At 44.5% G+C, this 17,165-nt stretch overlaps 1 long non-coding RNA gene across 1 annotated transcript; it reads left to right on the top strand.

Annotated features, from left to right (window-relative positions):
* The first annotated feature begins 1,446 nt into the window (after window positions 1-1,446).
* Window positions 1,447-14,605, top strand: LOC310660141. Its single transcript, XR_014503235.1, has 3 exons — window positions 1,447-1,823; window positions 5,245-5,290; window positions 14,087-14,605. It is a non-coding gene; the product is annotated as an uncharacterized lncRNA (long non-coding RNA).
* Window positions 14,606-17,165: the final 2,560 nt, after the last annotated feature.

Here is a 17,165-nt window from a genome sequence, read left to right as displayed (position 1 = left end):
TGAATCCTAGGATTACTTGAACCATCCAGGGAAGATCCTCAGAACGTGTTAATTGTTTGTCATTGTGATGTGCTAGGCAACCTACCATGAAAACCCAAATGGTTCCTAAGAACCTCAAGGACTAAGATATTTCAGAGGCATGAATGGAATGGCTGGGGTTTCATTTTTTAAAAAAAGAAGCTGTAATCATATTAAACTGGACATGATCCATAAGGACTTGAACCAAGACAAGTCTGGTAGGAATGCCTTTATTATTGTTTGTACTGTGATAGCAGCTACAACAGTTTTGGACATATCCGCCCCGCCTCCCCAGTAACTCTCCTTCTCTACATGCACGCACACACACACACACACAGAGAGAGAGAGAGAGAGAGAGAGAGAGACTTACCCAGATATAATCACACCCAAAGAGCACAGAAATGGGCAGAAGCTGCTCCACATGCTTAGTGTCTGAGTGTGCATTAAATTGCCAATGCAGTCCTCTTGCTGGAATGTGCAATGCATTTGCAGCTACATGCAGACAGATCTGGTAACAATACTGAGGTCAGCAAGGAGGGGAAATGTACAAGTCGCTTTGTTATCACCTTCAGCCACATAGACATTCATTTCAAATAAACAATGCTAAAGCATTAAAATGGACACACACACACACAGGTTATTTAACACAGTGTTATATATTCTGAGTCAACAATCCAGCTGAATACATTTGGGTCTGGACAGATAAGAACAATTCAAATTACCTATCAAAGTGGTGAATATTAGTTCATTTGCTGCTGTGTTTTTCAGATACACAATCTTCTTCAATAGCATAGATGTCCTGTACTTCCCAAACTCTCCAAATCTGAGTACAGGTGGAACTAGTTGTAAACTGTACCATATACAATTCTAGTCTCCTCACCTCAAAAAGAGTATTGTAGAGTTGGGAAAACATTCAGAAAGGGGCAACCAAAATGATCAAGGGGGTGGAGCAACTCCCCTGTGAAGAAAGGTTGCAGAATTGGGGCCTTTTTAGTTTAGAGAAAAGGTGAAGATTTTTGCTGATTCTCTTTGCTTGCCTAGATGGAGGGGTGTATGCAGGGCTTTTTTTCAGCTAGAACTTTCCGGAATTCATTTCTGGCTCCTGTCAGGTGGGTGCAATTGCCATTATAAGAGAACAAGGGAAGCATTCGTGGTAAGTTCCGGCACCTCTTTTTCTAGAAAAAGTAGCACTGGGTGTATGAGTGTATGTAGAAACAAAGCTAGTATGCAAAAGCTTTTGTTTTTTTAATTTGCATTTTATGCTCCTCCCACTTTTGCCTCTGGCCCCGCCCACCACTGGGACGCTGTGGCCCCCAGTAGGTTGATCAGAACAGAAGGTTCAAGAAGGTTCCGCAGGCTTGCTCTGGCCTATAATCCCTTCCCCCTTACAAACCGAGGTCAACCTGACAGACATACAGGAAGGAACTCTCTCTTCAGCCTGCCAAAGCTAACATTCACACAAAGAAGCGTGACGTTGATTTAACCGTACTTTGCCCTTGTCTGGGTGGCGAAACACTTGGTTGTCATACGACATCCTTCAATTTACACAGGCCTTTCACCGGAATCGAGAGCAACCTTTTAGATCCTTACCTGGCATGGAGATTATACCGTTCAGTTCTTGAGTTGACAAAGAATCCCTTCTGCTATTGGTTAGACCAAGTGGGCAGGTGCTCAGCCTCTCATGAAATGTCTGTGGCATGGACTTGATAAATGGCTTTCTCTTGCATGCTCAAAGATTGCCATATTTTGGTATGAATGATCGCCCACTTTACGTATCAGGAGTTTCTGAATACACATGGCAACAGGTGGGTCTGCATTGACTTAGCTCCAGCCCTGGGAAATGCACAATATATTGTCAACATGGATAGACAAGGACATGTTGTTCTTGCGCACTGCCAGTGACCTTTCTGCGGCAAAGGTAATGCACACAAGCTTAATTTCTCGCAGTTCTCGGCTTTTACAGAAAGATTCTAAGAGGCTCAGTTTTGAACAAGATTAAACATGTTCACAGCTGAAATCTAAATGGGTTCTGCATCGATGTTGAAATGGTGTGCTTAAACGCTGATCCCTAATGCAGCCTACGCGAGACCCACAGCAAATGTTCTCCCCAGCTGCTGCTCTTCCCATTAGCAGAACGGGGGAGAAGAATTAAGGAATCACCCTCGCAAAAGAATCTGTAGCCAAGGCTTCAGTAGCTGTCAGTTTGTAGGCGGAAGACTATAATAGATTGGAGAGCGACAGGAATTCTGAACTCAGGTCAGCTCCTCCAAACGCAACCATAATTTTGGGCACTCTTTATGTGCGCTGCCTTGGTTATATTTAGAGCCTCGCTTGCAATTCATTTTCAGGAAATTCTCAGCAGCCATGAGGGCTAGAACCTTGGAAAAATATATAAACTGAGTTGAGTGCCACATTGTTTTTATTGGCAGTGCTGCAATTTGGCTGAAGCTGAAGTGAAGAGCATTGCTTCTTTGAGAGGTGAAGGGCAGCTTCCCAATGGCAGATTGTTGACACAATGGCAGATTGTATTCAGTGACGGAGCTTCATGCTCCAGCACTGGGGGCGGAGAGCAGGCGGGGCTGGCTCGTGTCCTGGGGATGGGGCGCCCAGCAAGCGCGGGGGGGGGGGGCAGCCCCGATGGCACCCTGGAGATCGTGTTGCCAGGGGCAGTGTGCTCCCCCCAAACTCCTCTTCTTCCGCCAGTGATTGTATTCAACATTGCCTTAACTTCAGATTTAAAATGGCGGGTGCTAATGCATGTGCATGGATTGCAGTGCCGTTTGTTTGCTTGTTTTCTACACAAGATAACAAAGATGGCAAAGGTGTACAACTAGCATTTGACAACAAGTAAAAACACCTCATTACATCAAAGCTGCATAAGGGAATTTCTAGCTTATTTCAGATATAGACCTTGGTGCTAAACATACTCCGGAGGAGGGGCTGTGTGTCTGCGGAATTAATAAAACCTACAGACACAATTAATTTCTACATGAAAACCACCCTCAAAACATATATATATTACACACACACACACACACTTGGCGTCAGAAGCCATTTAATCTGAACAATACTTTCTGTCCATTAGAAGCAATCCAATATTGTGTACCTGTTTTCATATATCCATTCCGTCATGTTTTTGCAATGATCTGTGTAATTTTTTTTTAAAAAATCCTAATCTGCATGGAAATTTGCATTTAAATGTATATTTTTGAATACATTTTCTTTCAAAACATGGATTTTTAAAGGCATTTGGAAATTTTTGTGGGTGAGCAGGAGACTCCACCCCCCACACATTATGGATGATTGGGGCAAAATTGCATTTGGAAAGACGGGTCTGTCTGTGTCCATCCTATCTTGTCTGGCCCTCAAGTAATGCAGGGTTAAGCGAAAGGTCAGGAGTCTGTGATAGATGCCTTTCAAACTGCTTCAATTTCCTAAAACCCAAGGTAATGGTGGGGTGGAGTTAACAAATCAAAGGTCATGGCACAAGTGAAAGAGTAAAGTGCATAGCTGCAAATTGTCCAAACATCCAAGTGTCTACACTGGTATGTGCTTAGTGTCATCTCCCCTTCCCCAAAATAAGTGTTTCCTGTTTGGAGTGTGAACCAATTCCGCAGAGGATGAATTAACACTTATCTATTAGGCCAGATAAGATAAAGCCCCTGTCTTTCCACCCCTGAAACCATCTGGGAGTCACCTAATCCTCAGAGCCCTTTTGTATACATTAGATTGGTGGCATGTTTAGCAGATGCTGATGGAGTCATAACTCTACACCCATGTCCCAGCTTCCATGTCCCATGGTACTTACTGCCAGCAAATTTTGGTAGGTCACTAAAAGGTAAAGGTAAAGGGACCCCTGACCATTAGGTCCTGTTGGGACCGACTCTGGGGTTATGGCACTCATCTCGCTTTATTGGCCGAGGGAGCCGGCGTACAGCTTCCGGGTCATGTGGCGAGCAGGACTAAGCCACTTCTGGCGAACCAGAGCAGCACACGGAAACGCCGTTTACCTTCCCGCCAGAGCGGTACCTACCTTTCTACTTGCACTTTGACGTGCTTTCAAACTGCTAGGTTGACAGGAGCAGGGACCGAGCAACGGGAGCTCACCCCGTCACGGGGATTCGAACCACCGACCTTCTGATCGGCAAGTCCTAGGCTCTGTGCTTTAACCCACAGCACCACCCGCGTCCCTACATACTGATTATTGCAAGGTCGATTAACAATCACACAGTTCACTGTTATGTCTAAGGGCCGTTTCTTACTGACTCCAGAGCTGAGATCATAGAATCATAGAATCATAGAGTTGGAAGAGACCACATGGGCCATCGAGTCCAACCCCCTGCCAAGCAGGAAACACCATCAGAGCACTCCTGACATATGGTTGTCAAGCCTCTGCTTAAAGACCTCCAAAGAAGGAGACTCCACCACACTCCTTGGCAGCAAATTCCACTGTCGAACAGCTCTTACTGTCAGGAAGTTCTTCCTAATGTTTAGGTGGAATCTTCTTTCTTGTAGTTTGGATCCATTGCTCCGTGTCCGCTTCTCTGGAGCAGCAGAAAATAACCTTTCTCCTTCCTCTATGTGACATCCTTTTATATATTTGAACATGGCTATCATATCACCCCTTAACCTCCTCTTCTCCAGGCTAAACATGCCCAGCTCCCTTAGCCGTCCCTCATAAGGCATCGTTTCCAGGCCTTTGACCATTTTGGTTGCCCTCCTCTGGACACATTCCAGTTTGTCAGTGTCCTTCTTGAACTGTGGTGCCCAGAACTGGACACAGTACTCCAGGTGAGGTCTGACCAGAGCAGAATACAGTGGCACTATTACTTCCCTTGATCTAGATGCTATACTCCTATTGATGCAGCCCAGAATTGCATTGGCTTTTTTAGCTGCCGCGTCACACTGTTGGCTCATGTCAAGTTTGTGGTCAACCAAGACTCCTAGATCCTTTTCACATGTACTGCTCTCAAGCCAGGTGTCACCCCTCTTGTATTTAGATGGAGGGGGGCGGGGAATGGTTCATTTCACGTTTTAATGTGAACCTACCTAATTCACACTTCCCAAAATAATACATGGACTGAAATCAAACTATGATTCAAAATCCACATTTCTCCAAACGTTGCATTGCAGCTTTCCAGTTAAATAATGTCCATATATTAGAGGAAGGCATACATAAGCAGGCATAAGTGCATCATGTTGAATCATGTCTTGTTGCTCCCCTAGATCCGCCTTTGGAGATGCCAGAGATTGAACATAGAACCTTCTGAATGTAGGTACCCCTAAGCTCCAGCATGCTGCAATGTGCTTGGCTTCAATCGGCTTCACTGCATTTTTATTCTGAACTGGATCAGGGCCAATATACAGCGAGTTGTTTTGTGCATGCCATCTGTCTATACATGATGTCCTCCATATGCTACAGCAGTGGCTTGAGGTTAGGAGCTGGCATGCTACCAGTGCTTCAGAAAAGAAGCCCTGACTCTCCTTGCATCCACACAAAGCACAGCTTCGGCGCACCAGCCTGCTCATGAAATGTTTTCCAGCTTTGGGATGCTTCAGAAATCTCTGGTGCCCAAGGCTATACTGTAGTGCCTTTAATTTGATATATCTGTTTCCCAACTAGTTGACCAAGAACACATTTCCTAGGCATGCTTCCCTGGTAGCAAGCCCCACTGAACACAGCAGAACTTGCTGTCAAGTAAACACACATGAACTTGCATTCCATGACTGTGTTGAGTAGAATAGAGTCCTGTTGATGCATTTCCCGCTGGTGCGCACTCCTCCCACAATTGTGAATTCCACATCCAACAACAACAACAATTTATTATTTATACCCCGCCCATCTGGCTGGGTTTTCCCAGCCACTCTGGGTGGCTTCCAACAAAACACTAAAATACAATAACCTAAGCAGGGCTGCCTTTAGATGTCTTCTAAAAGTTTGGTAGTTATTTTTCTCTTTGACATCTGATGGGAGGGCGTTCCACAGGGCGGGCGCCACTACCGAGAAGGCCCTCTGCCTGGTTCCCTGTAACTTGGCTTCTCGCAGCAAGGGAACTGCCAGAAGGCCCTTGGCGCTGGACCTCAGTGTTCAGGCAGAACGATGGGGTTGGAGACACTCCTTCAGGTATACTGGACTGAGGCCATTTAGGGCTTTAAAGGTCAGCACCAACACTTTGAATTGTGCTCGGAAACGTACTGGGAGCAAGTGTAGGTCTTTCAAGACTGGTGTTTCAAGACAGGTAAGATGCTCATCACTGTATGACCTTTAACAGATCAGAACCAGGCTGGGCTCCTTTTTTTTCTTTTTTCTTTTTGCAGTTCAGCCTAGCAGGGCACATGCTTCGCATGTAGAAGGCTCCAGATTCAATCCTGACATCTCCAGGTAGGGTGGAGAAATCCTCATGTGTGAACCTGGGAGAGTTTCTTCCAGTCAGTGCAGATGAGACACGGAGAGCCTATGGCCCTCCAGATATCATTGAACTGAACTCCCATCATCCCAGACCATTGTTGGTGAGAGTTGGAGTCCAACAACGTATGTGGTGGGAGGGAGGGCACAGGTTCTCCATCCTTTCTGTAGACCAGTGTTTCCCAAACTTGGTTCTCCAGCTGTTTTCAGACTACAATTCCAATCATCACCAACCACTGGCATTGCTAGCTAGGGATGTTGGGAGTTGTAGTCCAAAAGCAGCTGGAGACCCAAGTTCTGGAAACATTGTTGTAGACAATGCTGAGCTAGATAGAACTATTGAGCTGAGTTTGTATAAGGCACTTGCCTACAAACAGGGCAGCGAACTCCTCTGCTGCTGTGCTGAGCTGCATATCCAGTTCAAGCTCTGTGCCTGCCTTTCCCCCCTAACTAAAACAATTTTAAGAGGTACTAATCCCTTCCCCCATAACCTTAACTATACAAGAAGGAAGCACACATCATTTACAGACAGGTTTGTCACCTCCTTTCCTGGACATCTCTAGTTTTTACCGTAACTGGTGTGTTTTTTTACTGGGTTTTTTTTAACTTAAACAGTAAAAAACTGACATTAAAGGCTGCATTTACAGCTTATCTCATCACCCACTGCTGCACTGGTCCTCATTAACAACTTTATTATTCAATGACGAGTCACTATTTAGTACTGAATGCAAATTAGTTAACTCAGAACAGCGGGCAAAGTATATAAAAATTATGGGATGTTCCCCAAGGCTACAGTTCCTGGTCTCGCCTTGAAAAGGTACCCTTGCTTCTGCTAAAGATAAAAGACAAAGCAGTTAAGCAGAATATAGTCATTGGGGAGCAGAGAAGTGCTGTACATTCCTAGAAAAGGGTTCTTACCAACATGCCAGCTCCAAGTGTTGTGAAGCCATGGCTCACCTTTCTGGTATGCGTCTTTCCCAGGGTTGGCTGAGTGAGCAACCTTCCTTAGGATACTATTACCTGGCAGATGTACTTCTGTATTTTTACCAGACTGGGCAGAAGATCAGATGGAGCACCATTTGAATTTTTGGCCACCAACATCACAGGTATTTGGGCTGTCTCTGATGCTTCCTCCTTTAGCTGAAGGACACCCTACTGGCTCTTTTAATATGATAAAGTATGATACTTAAATCTTCATTTGATATATTATTAGGACTTGCTTTTAACCTTCCTACCTCCTTCATTAGGGACGCGGGTGGCGCTGTGGGTTAAACCACAGAGCCTAGGACTTGCTGATCAGAAGGTCGGTGGTTCGAATCCCTGTGACGGGGTGAGCTCCCGTTGCTCGGTCCCTGCTCCTGCCAACCTAGCAGTTCGAAAGCACATCAAAGTGCAAGTAGATAAATAGGTAGCGCTCTGGCAGGAAGGTAAATGGCGTTTCCGTGCGCTGCTCTGGTTCACCAGAGGCGGCTTAGTCATGCAGGCCACATGAGCTGTACGCCGGCTCCCTCGGCCAATAAAGCGAGATGAGCGCTGCAACCCTAGAGGCGGTCATGACTGGACCTAACGGTCAGGGGTCCCTTTACCCTTTACCTTTTACCTCCTTCATTAGGAAAACAAAAACTTGTTCTTGGATTCATTGTCCTCAGACGAGAAATACTATAATCCTACCATATATATATACATATACGCAGTGGTGCCCCGCAAGCAAGACGAATGCCTCGCAAGACGGAAATCCCGCAAGACGAAAGGGTTTTCCGTTTTCAGAGGCGCTTCGCAAGACGAATTTCCCTATGGGCTTGCTTCGCAAGACGAAAATTGACGAAATTTTTTGAGGTTTTTTTCCGCTCCAAAACCCCTTTTTCTGAAGCGCTAAGCTGCTAAAAGCATTTTAGCAGCTAAACCGCTAATCCCTTAACCCTTTAATAGGCGTTAATAGCCCTTAAACTGCCAATAGCGCTAATAGCGCTAATCCACTAATGGGCTTGCATCGCAAGACGAAAAAACCGCAAGACGAAAAGACTCGCGGAACGGATTCTTTTCGTCTTGCGAGGCACCACTGTATAATCTTCATTCAGGTTCCCTCTAAAGCAGGGGTGGCCAACTAGACGTGGCTGGGCTCCAGCTGCTGGGCTCCAGCTGCCATTGTCCTTGGCCATTGGCCATGCTGGCTGTAGCTGACGAAAGTTGGGAGCCCAACATGTGGATGGCCGCAGGCTTAAATAAAGTGCTTTAATTGCCTAGGAAAAGAAGGGAAGTTACTATTCACTCCGCTTCAGCTAATGTGGAGTGTAGCAGCGCAATAGTTAAGCTGGTGACATTGAAAATGAAAACAAAACAAAAACCATAATCCTGATCAAGTTTGAATTATGTCAGGTGCTATTCTGCTTCTTAGCATACACTCCAGGGGGTGGAGAAAGCAGTAACGTTTGGATTTGTGTAGGACAGCCAACAAACTTGGGATGGCCCTGATTTTAGTCCAGATATTCAAAGGCACAATTTATATGGTTTCCCCCTAGTGCTTAAAAGGTGTTGCACATAATAAGGCAAGGCACTATTTCAGTAACGCCTTGCTCAAAAGAGATTTTTAAAAATCGCTATGACAATCATTTCCCATCTCCCAAAGAGGGTGAGAGCTGCAATTTATGCTCCCAAAGACTACCTTTTTCTTAAAGCTGTTAAGGAACATTTTCGGTAATAATGGCTGATTTAGATAGATTCCCAAGGTGCTGGATCATTGCTGATGACATTAATGGTTTAAGGCTCCCTGAATGTTGATTGATTGCCGTAATCTGCTGAAACTATTTCAGGACATAGATTTATTATTATTAAGCCTATAAAATGGTGTCAGGGTCAAAGCAAGCTGATGATTTGTTTTGTGATGCAGACATTATACAGGAGCAGATGAAATCTTTTAATAAATGTGAAATGCAGGCGAGAACAATGTTTCATCTTCTTTCGTTGGAAAAATCTGTGGCCGGCTAATACAGATTACAGCAGCGCGAAGAGAGTGCATTTCGACTAAGGATGCTCATGGAAAATAACCTTCAAGCACCAAACAAGCTCTGATCTTTGCTTGACAGTAGCACTTCACTTAGAATATAGACACCTCTTGGGGGGTCTCGCTCCATGGGCAAGTCTATAGTATGAAAGCACAAGATGGAACAAACTTGCTAGAGCTAAACAGAGTTGTGGTTGATTGGAAGAACTATAGGAATTCCATGCTACCTCCAGGTCTATAAGTTGGTTATAAGGTGAGGCTCATCACCTCAGTTGCATGCGGTGCCTTTTACCAGGTTAAACACCTCATCTGCTGCAGCAAATGTAGGCTGATCCTTTAGGGCCACTGGATCACAGCCTTGCTGTGAAAACTTGTCAAACTTTTTTTTTTAACTCCAGCCCTCAAAAAATCTCAACGCTCTCATATTCTACACACACTTTATACATCTGTCTGAACTCGGAGCAGCTCTGCAAGCATTCTTGTTAATGTACAGTTCTCTGACCAACCAGGCCTCTGCAGTACTCAGCCAGTCCTAAACCAAAAACACATCTCTGGCAAAGAGATCCCTCCCGTGTGTCTCTAAGCAGGTAAACCATGTGGCTGTTCAAGCTGCCTGAAAGTTAGACCTGCATGAAAAGCTCGCCTGATTTGTTGCTATGAGGGCTAACCAGCAGCATTCATACTGGCATATTAGAGCTACCTCAGAGGGCAGTCCAAACATGCTCAGAGCTCACCTCAAAGCACATTCTTTGTGTTATGTACTGAAGTTCTCACCCTGGGCCAGCAGGGGGATACTGTAGATAGTTATGCAAATAAGGGATCAAAAGTGACATTCAGTGATTGGATAGTTTTAAAAAATTGTTACAGTTACGTTGTACTGGAGCTCTATATAAGCAGGCTGACTGAACCCTTCAGTTCAGTTCTGTTCTGGCCTGTGAATAAACAAGAGCTGTTTGAAGAATTGCTGTGTCGTCTGATATGTTCACCCACAACTTAACACTTTGTAGCTAGTTGGGAGAAGAGTGTGGCTCCTAATTAAGAGAGAATAGCATCTTAAAAAACAACAAAAAACCCTAAATCGTTTACTGTTATTTTTCAGAATGAGGATTGGCTTCTGTAGATGCTGCAACCTTCCCTAATTATGTTGTTGGGACTGTAGAGTTTTTAGGGGCCGAGTACAAACTTCCTTTCACTTCTAGGCTTTTTAGCTGTGTGCAGTTGCATACCCCGCAACACTTTGAAGCCCAAATGCAGGATCCCATTTTCCCAGACGCCATCTTCCCATTTTTTTATCGTGAGAGCATGGCAGCCATTTTGGTTGCCATGATCAAGTGCAATTTTGCACTGTGGTCATTCCACCCACCCCCCAGCACTTTTTGGACCACGGCGCCCGAAAACACATGTTTGGGGGCATCATGCAAGATCACAACCTTTTAAAAAGTGCGTTTTCGGGGAAGGGGGTTGCACCACAAAATTGCACAAGATCACGGTGACCAAAATGGCCACTGTCTTCTCATAATAAAAATCCGGTTTTTCTGTGACACTTGTGGGGTGTGCATTTGCATGTTCAATATGTTAACCATTGGTCCTATTGGTCACTTTCTAGACTTCTGTGTTTAGTTTTGTTTCAGTTTTTGAATGCTTTAATCACTTGGGTTTTTTTTCATGCAAAGTATTCTAGATTGCCAGATGCCAGGTAATATAAAAAAATCTTTGAAACAAGTCAATAACCAAACAAACTAATCTAATTTGCTTAATATTAAAACCCAAAGTGCTTTGACCAAATCTGAATTTTAAAAATCATTTGTTTCACCTCCCAGTATCTCTCACATTCTCTTTTTAAAGGCAAAAAAGCCCCATCTCTCCACCCCAAAATAAAACAAGGATAGGGGTTACAGGCCAATGTGACAGAGGAAGAGATCATTATTCCCCAGGGTGGGGGAAGGAAACTTGAAAGGCCAGAACTGAAACTTGCACAGGCAAAAAAAAAACCCCTACATAAGCAAAAAGATTGCAGCTGGTGCCTAAGATGATGGGGAAGATCTGTTTAAAGGTTGGTCACATTTCCAAGCAAATGCAGAACTTCAGAGAACCAAAGGCCTTCATACTCAAAGTGACAGACAGTCTTTTCTTGGTGCAGTGAATACAGTACAGTCTGAAGGAAAGTTACAGGAAACATAGGATACCAGGTCAACCAGATAATACCACTAATCCAGTATTCTTTCTTTCTGGTCCTGAATCTCTGAGATAGCAAGCAGGGGTCTTTCAAATCTCCTGCTACTGGAAATATTTTTAGACCAGCTTTCATCAACCTGGTGCCCTCTAGATCAGCTTCTCTCAAACTTTGGTTCCCCAGATGTTCTTGAACTACAACTCCCATCATCCCTGACCACTGGCGAAGCTGGCTAGGAATGATGGGAGTGGTAGTCCCACAGCATGCAGAGACCCAAGGCTGAGAAAGGCTAATCAAAATATTTTGGAGTACAACTTCCAGTACACCCAGACGTTGTAGTCCAAAACATCTGGAGGGCACCAGGTTGGCAAAGGTTCTTTAGACAGATACCATAGATTGTCCTTGTGTCAATAGGGGTGTGTGTGTGTGTGTGTGTGTGTGTGTGTGAATCTGAACTTATTCTATGGTTTATTACTGTAGATCATGGCATAAGTAAGAAGATTGGCATTACTAAACATGACAGGTGACCCTCCATTATGAACTTTCTTGAACCCTGGTACCAATCTAATCTCAAAGCATGCCCTGGAAGGCATTCATAAAATATCTTGAGTTCCTCACACCTCGTAAAAGTCAGCACATGTAAATCAAGTTGCCAGTAAACTCTGTTTAACACCTGAATGGATGACATCAAGATAATGGTGAGATAATTTTAAGGCAGGAGGCGGGCAAAGGATGGCCAGGTTTAGTCAATTGCTCTCTGGGAACATATTCTTTCAACCTTTTGTTAAGCAAAACACATGGTAGCAGGCAGGAAACTCTGGGATAAAATGAGATGGGGGGCACTTGGCTTGCCAGTAGTACATGTGAAAAGGATCTAGGAGTCTTAGTAGATCACAAGTTGAACATGAGTCAACAGTGTGAAGAAGAAGCAGAAAAGGAAATCAGGAACTGGAAGAAAATGTGAACACAGAGTAGGAAGAGAATAAGTTTCACATGCAGGGTCTAACATGGCAGGACACACAATTTGCCTGGGATACAAATTAGCCTAGGCAAGCAGGCAGCCTGATTTTATGAGAAAGTGAAATTCCAAAAAGAACATATTAGTGTGCTATTTTGCTAAATTGCAAACAAATAAATAACATTAGATTTGTACAACAATTGAACATTTAGCAAGAAGGTTCCTTGCTACAGCAAATCAACTATAGTTATTTCCTAAGAAAATTAAGGGCTGATTAGAAAAGAGAAAACAGGAGGGTATTAAATGGTGGTTACTCAGCAAAAGCATCACTCCTTGCCAGTTAATGACACAGAGCCAAGTAAATAACAGAAAGCATGTTGAAGTTGCATTGAAAACTGTGGGACTGGATATAAGTTATAAGCTCTGGTCACGATCTGGCAGGGTGTTCGCCTATGCAAGTCCAGTTAAAATGAACGGAAGCAGCTCTCTGCATTTGAATGGAACAAGCACGGGAGCTTCAAATGTGACTAATTTCAGCAGAATTTAAGCATGTATATATTTTCCTCCAGTTGCACCCACAGAATTAGATTTATTTATTTCAGTTTATATTCAAAGGCCGCTTCAAGACATACTATGGTGGAAGAATCTACACACATACATTGAATTTCGCATAGCTCACTGTCACTGTCTAGTGCCACATTTTTGTACTGCACTTTACAACACATTTAAAATGTTTTATTTGCAGCTGTATAGCTGGGTCTTATGAGGTTTATGATAATACATGGCCAAAAGTTAGATTAGCTGAGTGATGGGCAAATTTACCCAGACTCTGTTCAGATTGGTAGCAGTAGATACTGGGGGTGGGGGGATTGAGAGAGACAGAGCTTTAAATTCACTATTTCAGTAGACATTTTGTCTACAAAAAAGTAGGAGGTTCACGCCGCTGCAGGAGATGGATTTCTCACAGACACCCCATGAAAAGTATGAGGGACACTCCGCAGATGCTCTGGTGCTCCCAGTGCAGTCATATCCACCATATCCCAAGAGTGAGGAGAAGTTCACACTTTAGTGGGGCCAAGGGACCCAAGAGCCCAGTCCAGGCTGCAACCCCACTGCAATGAGGGGAGCAAAATGAGGCTCAATCAATAGGAGATCTTTGAGGATATTTATGGAAGGTTATTCCCCTGTATCTACATATGCTCAGTCCCTGGCATCTCTGTAGGACTGCCAGAGAAGCCTTTCTGGAACCCCGAAGGTCACTGCCAATCTGTGTCAACAATGTGGTCCAACTCAGTATAAGGCAACTTCCTGGGTTCTTTTGATGCTCATACCAGCAGAAGAATGCTCTCATAACACCATTAAGTTCAGAATCTAACTGCACCACAGTGTCAGTTAGACACAGTGTCTAACTGCACCACAGTCCTGTGATGGGAAGTGGAAACTTACTCCCATAGATCCTGCTGGCCTTGCATACCAAACCTGACTTAAACCATGCCCATTTTTTTAGCCTCCTCCTCCTCCTCCTCCCAGGCTTGACTGTGGTTCTTCAAGGCAGCCAGCATCAGTATGGAAAAAACTCTATAGGTAGCTATCGTCACTTCGACAAATGGATGAAAACTAGTCTCTGAATCTCTTCTCGTTCTTCCTCCATGCTGCATTTCCTGAGAATTCTTTGTGGTGAATGGATTGGCACTGCTTAGACCAACGAGGAAATCCCACCCCCCCTTTTCACAGCATCTGTAAACAATTAACAGGAATGCTAGCAAAAGCTCCGCTCAAAAGGGTGCTGTTCTTACAGAGTTATCGTGGAATTATGTCTTTGTGCAGTGTAATCTCTATGAAGTGCCCTTGGGCAGGAAGCCATGGTAAGCAAGCTGGCGGGTTCATGATATCTCCTTATCTAACAGGTTTGCCTAAGTAACATGTACCTGCAAGGTCTCTAGGATTTTAGGGTGGTTGTTGTTTTTTGCTTTTTTTAAACTTACTGAACTCAATGGATATTGTACCAGCTCTCCTGCTTTCAGAATACTTGATGTTTACTTTCATCTATTTCCTCCCTCTTTTGATTTCATTTTAAACACGGGGAAGAGGTGGAGCTCAGAGTTGCAGCATCTGCTTTGCATACAGGAAGTCCCAAGTTCATTCCCTGGCCAGAGGCGGAGCAACCTGCTGTGGTACCCGGAGCGGCGCTCGTCCCAGGGGGCCTGGTGCACTGCCTGCGGGGGCATGGCGCGTGCCCCAGGAGGTGCCACCAATTGGGGGTTGGCATTTTGTCACACACACCCTTTGGAATGGCACCCAGGGACACACACCCCCCCGCCTCAGAACTCCCCTCTCCCGGGCATTTCCAAGCAGAGCAGGAAATGCCCCATGTCTGAAATCCTGGTCAGCCACTGCCAGTCGTTGTACACACTGCTGAACTAGTGGTCTGACTCTGTAGAAGGCATCTTCCTATGGTCCTGTTTCATCTTAATCATTTCAAAGTATAATTCAGTCTCTTGATTTCCTTCCCAGTGAATATTTTTCTCAGAAATTGCCCCGTCTAGGAACTTCAGGTATCCTTCCCACAATGTCAGGGTCTGATGTGACTTTAGCATGGGCACATTGAGTCTATAGATTTAGCATCTTCCATCCAAGTTGCATTGATGAGGCAGGTATGGAAACACCTAAATTATAGAGTTGGATATGCAGGACACTTTCTTCAGGCATTGTAAAACCAGCGATAACCAATGTGGTGTCCTCCAGATTGTAAGGGATGATTGTAAGGGAGTTGTAGCTGAGCAACACCTGAAGAACTACAGGTTTTCCACCCCCTGTCCTGGACCTTTGCTCTCTAGCTGATGTATCTTGACCACTGATTCCAGGGGTGCCAACTTGAATAAAATATTGGCGGAGCCCAGATAAGCCCTACCCCACATAACTGATCACATGACACAGTACACACACCATTTGAATGCCTATTGACTATGGGGCCCCCAGCCCCCTCACATATTTTATTGAGGGACCTCAGCCCCTAGAAGTTGCTTCCTATGACTGATACATAGATTCTTTCTCCTCTCTGGAGCATGAGAAACTTGTTCTTTACTGCTCAGAAGAATGAGCATTGGAGACCTTCTTCCTTCTGTGCCAGTTATTGGATTAGAAGACCCTCTTCTCTCTGCATTCTTCCCAGTGCAGTGACACTATGAAGTAGTGATGTTCCATGAATTCAGGAATGTGGTGGTGCTAAAGTCAGTCTATTCCTCTTCCATTACCTACCGAACTCTAGTCTTCATTTGAAAAATTCAACCCAAGTCGAAAAAATATGTTCCACATACAATTACAGCTAAGCACATTGGGAAGCATTTCCAAAGCTTATATTTTCAAGAGTTCCTTCTCGATCTTACTTGTCCTCTTTCAGTTCCCATTTCCATGGAAACAAGGTAGAAAAGGCTGTCATTGAGCACTGTACAAGCAACAGTCAGGATTGACAACGGGAGATCTTGCAGATACATTTTAGCTGCTGGAGGTCAGCAGAAAATAGTGCTAGGAAACCAAGTCACAATCTATATGAAGCAACGTGCATTGTCTCCTGAATGGCACACAAAGTAAAGCAAGGCCGATGAGATCATGAGGTAAATGAATATTCTTCCCACATACACAGTCACATAAATCCCTCTGGCTGCAGTTCAGCACTTGGGGACCAATGGAGTTGAGCATACCTACCTACCTGTGTGCTGGATTGTGGCCAATCCTTTTTTTCCCATCAGGCCATTAAATCACGGTTGTTTCTTTCAGAGCCTTACACAATAAAACACAGTTTGCATCTTCATTTCCCCCTTCATTCTTTATATATGCAGCAAAGCAGCAGTCTGCACATCTATCACCCAAACTATAAGCTTGGCAATACAATGTCCGTGAGGTGCTCTTTGTCACTTGATGGTTGGCAAGATTGGGGCCAGTTTGAGGGAACCCTCAGCAAAGTGTCCCCAGTGGACCCTTTCTGTAAGAAGTGGGTTGATCTGGTGATGGGAAGAGCAGGAGTCCATTTAAGTTTCCCACAATGACACTCGGTCAGGGGCACTATGGGAAATTTAAAGGGTGGCTCACAGACCAAGACATCAGGGCAGGTGTCAGGGCCAGCTGGTCCTACCAAGGGTGTCGAGAGCTGGCGCCAAGCCTCACACCTGGATGCAGCATTCACCAAGTGAGCAATTGCATCACATATGTCGAGCTCGAAACTCTATCACCCAGAAAGGTTCTGTGACTTCCATGAGTATGGGAAGGTGAATTTATTCCCTTCCAGTGCCACACAAAAAATGCCTGTTATAGAGACGAAAGATACATGATGGATAACACTGACATGAAATAACAACGTGAGCCAAGGGGGTGTTCAGTAATTACATTCAGTGTCCAAAAGGAGAAAACACGATCTCATTGACTCCAATCAGTCTCTCCTTGTTCGACATTCCGACTAGAGCACTTTCCTAAATAAGATCTAAAGCCTCATTTATTCTACTCTCCTTCCACACACACACACACCCTTCACCTTTGCTTTTGAATCAGACTCTATTAGCAAAGGTGGCCACTTTCCTTATTGCAAGAAGGGCTTTGCAGCACCCAATGCGGC

Source organism: Podarcis tiliguerta (genome assembly GCF_965153285.1).
Source record: "Podarcis tiliguerta genome assembly, chromosome: 11".
NCBI lineage: Eukaryota > Metazoa > Chordata > Lepidosauria > Squamata > Lacertidae > Podarcis > Podarcis tiliguerta.
Note: the sequence above shows the minus strand (reverse complement) of the source record. Positions and strands in the feature narration are given on the sequence as shown.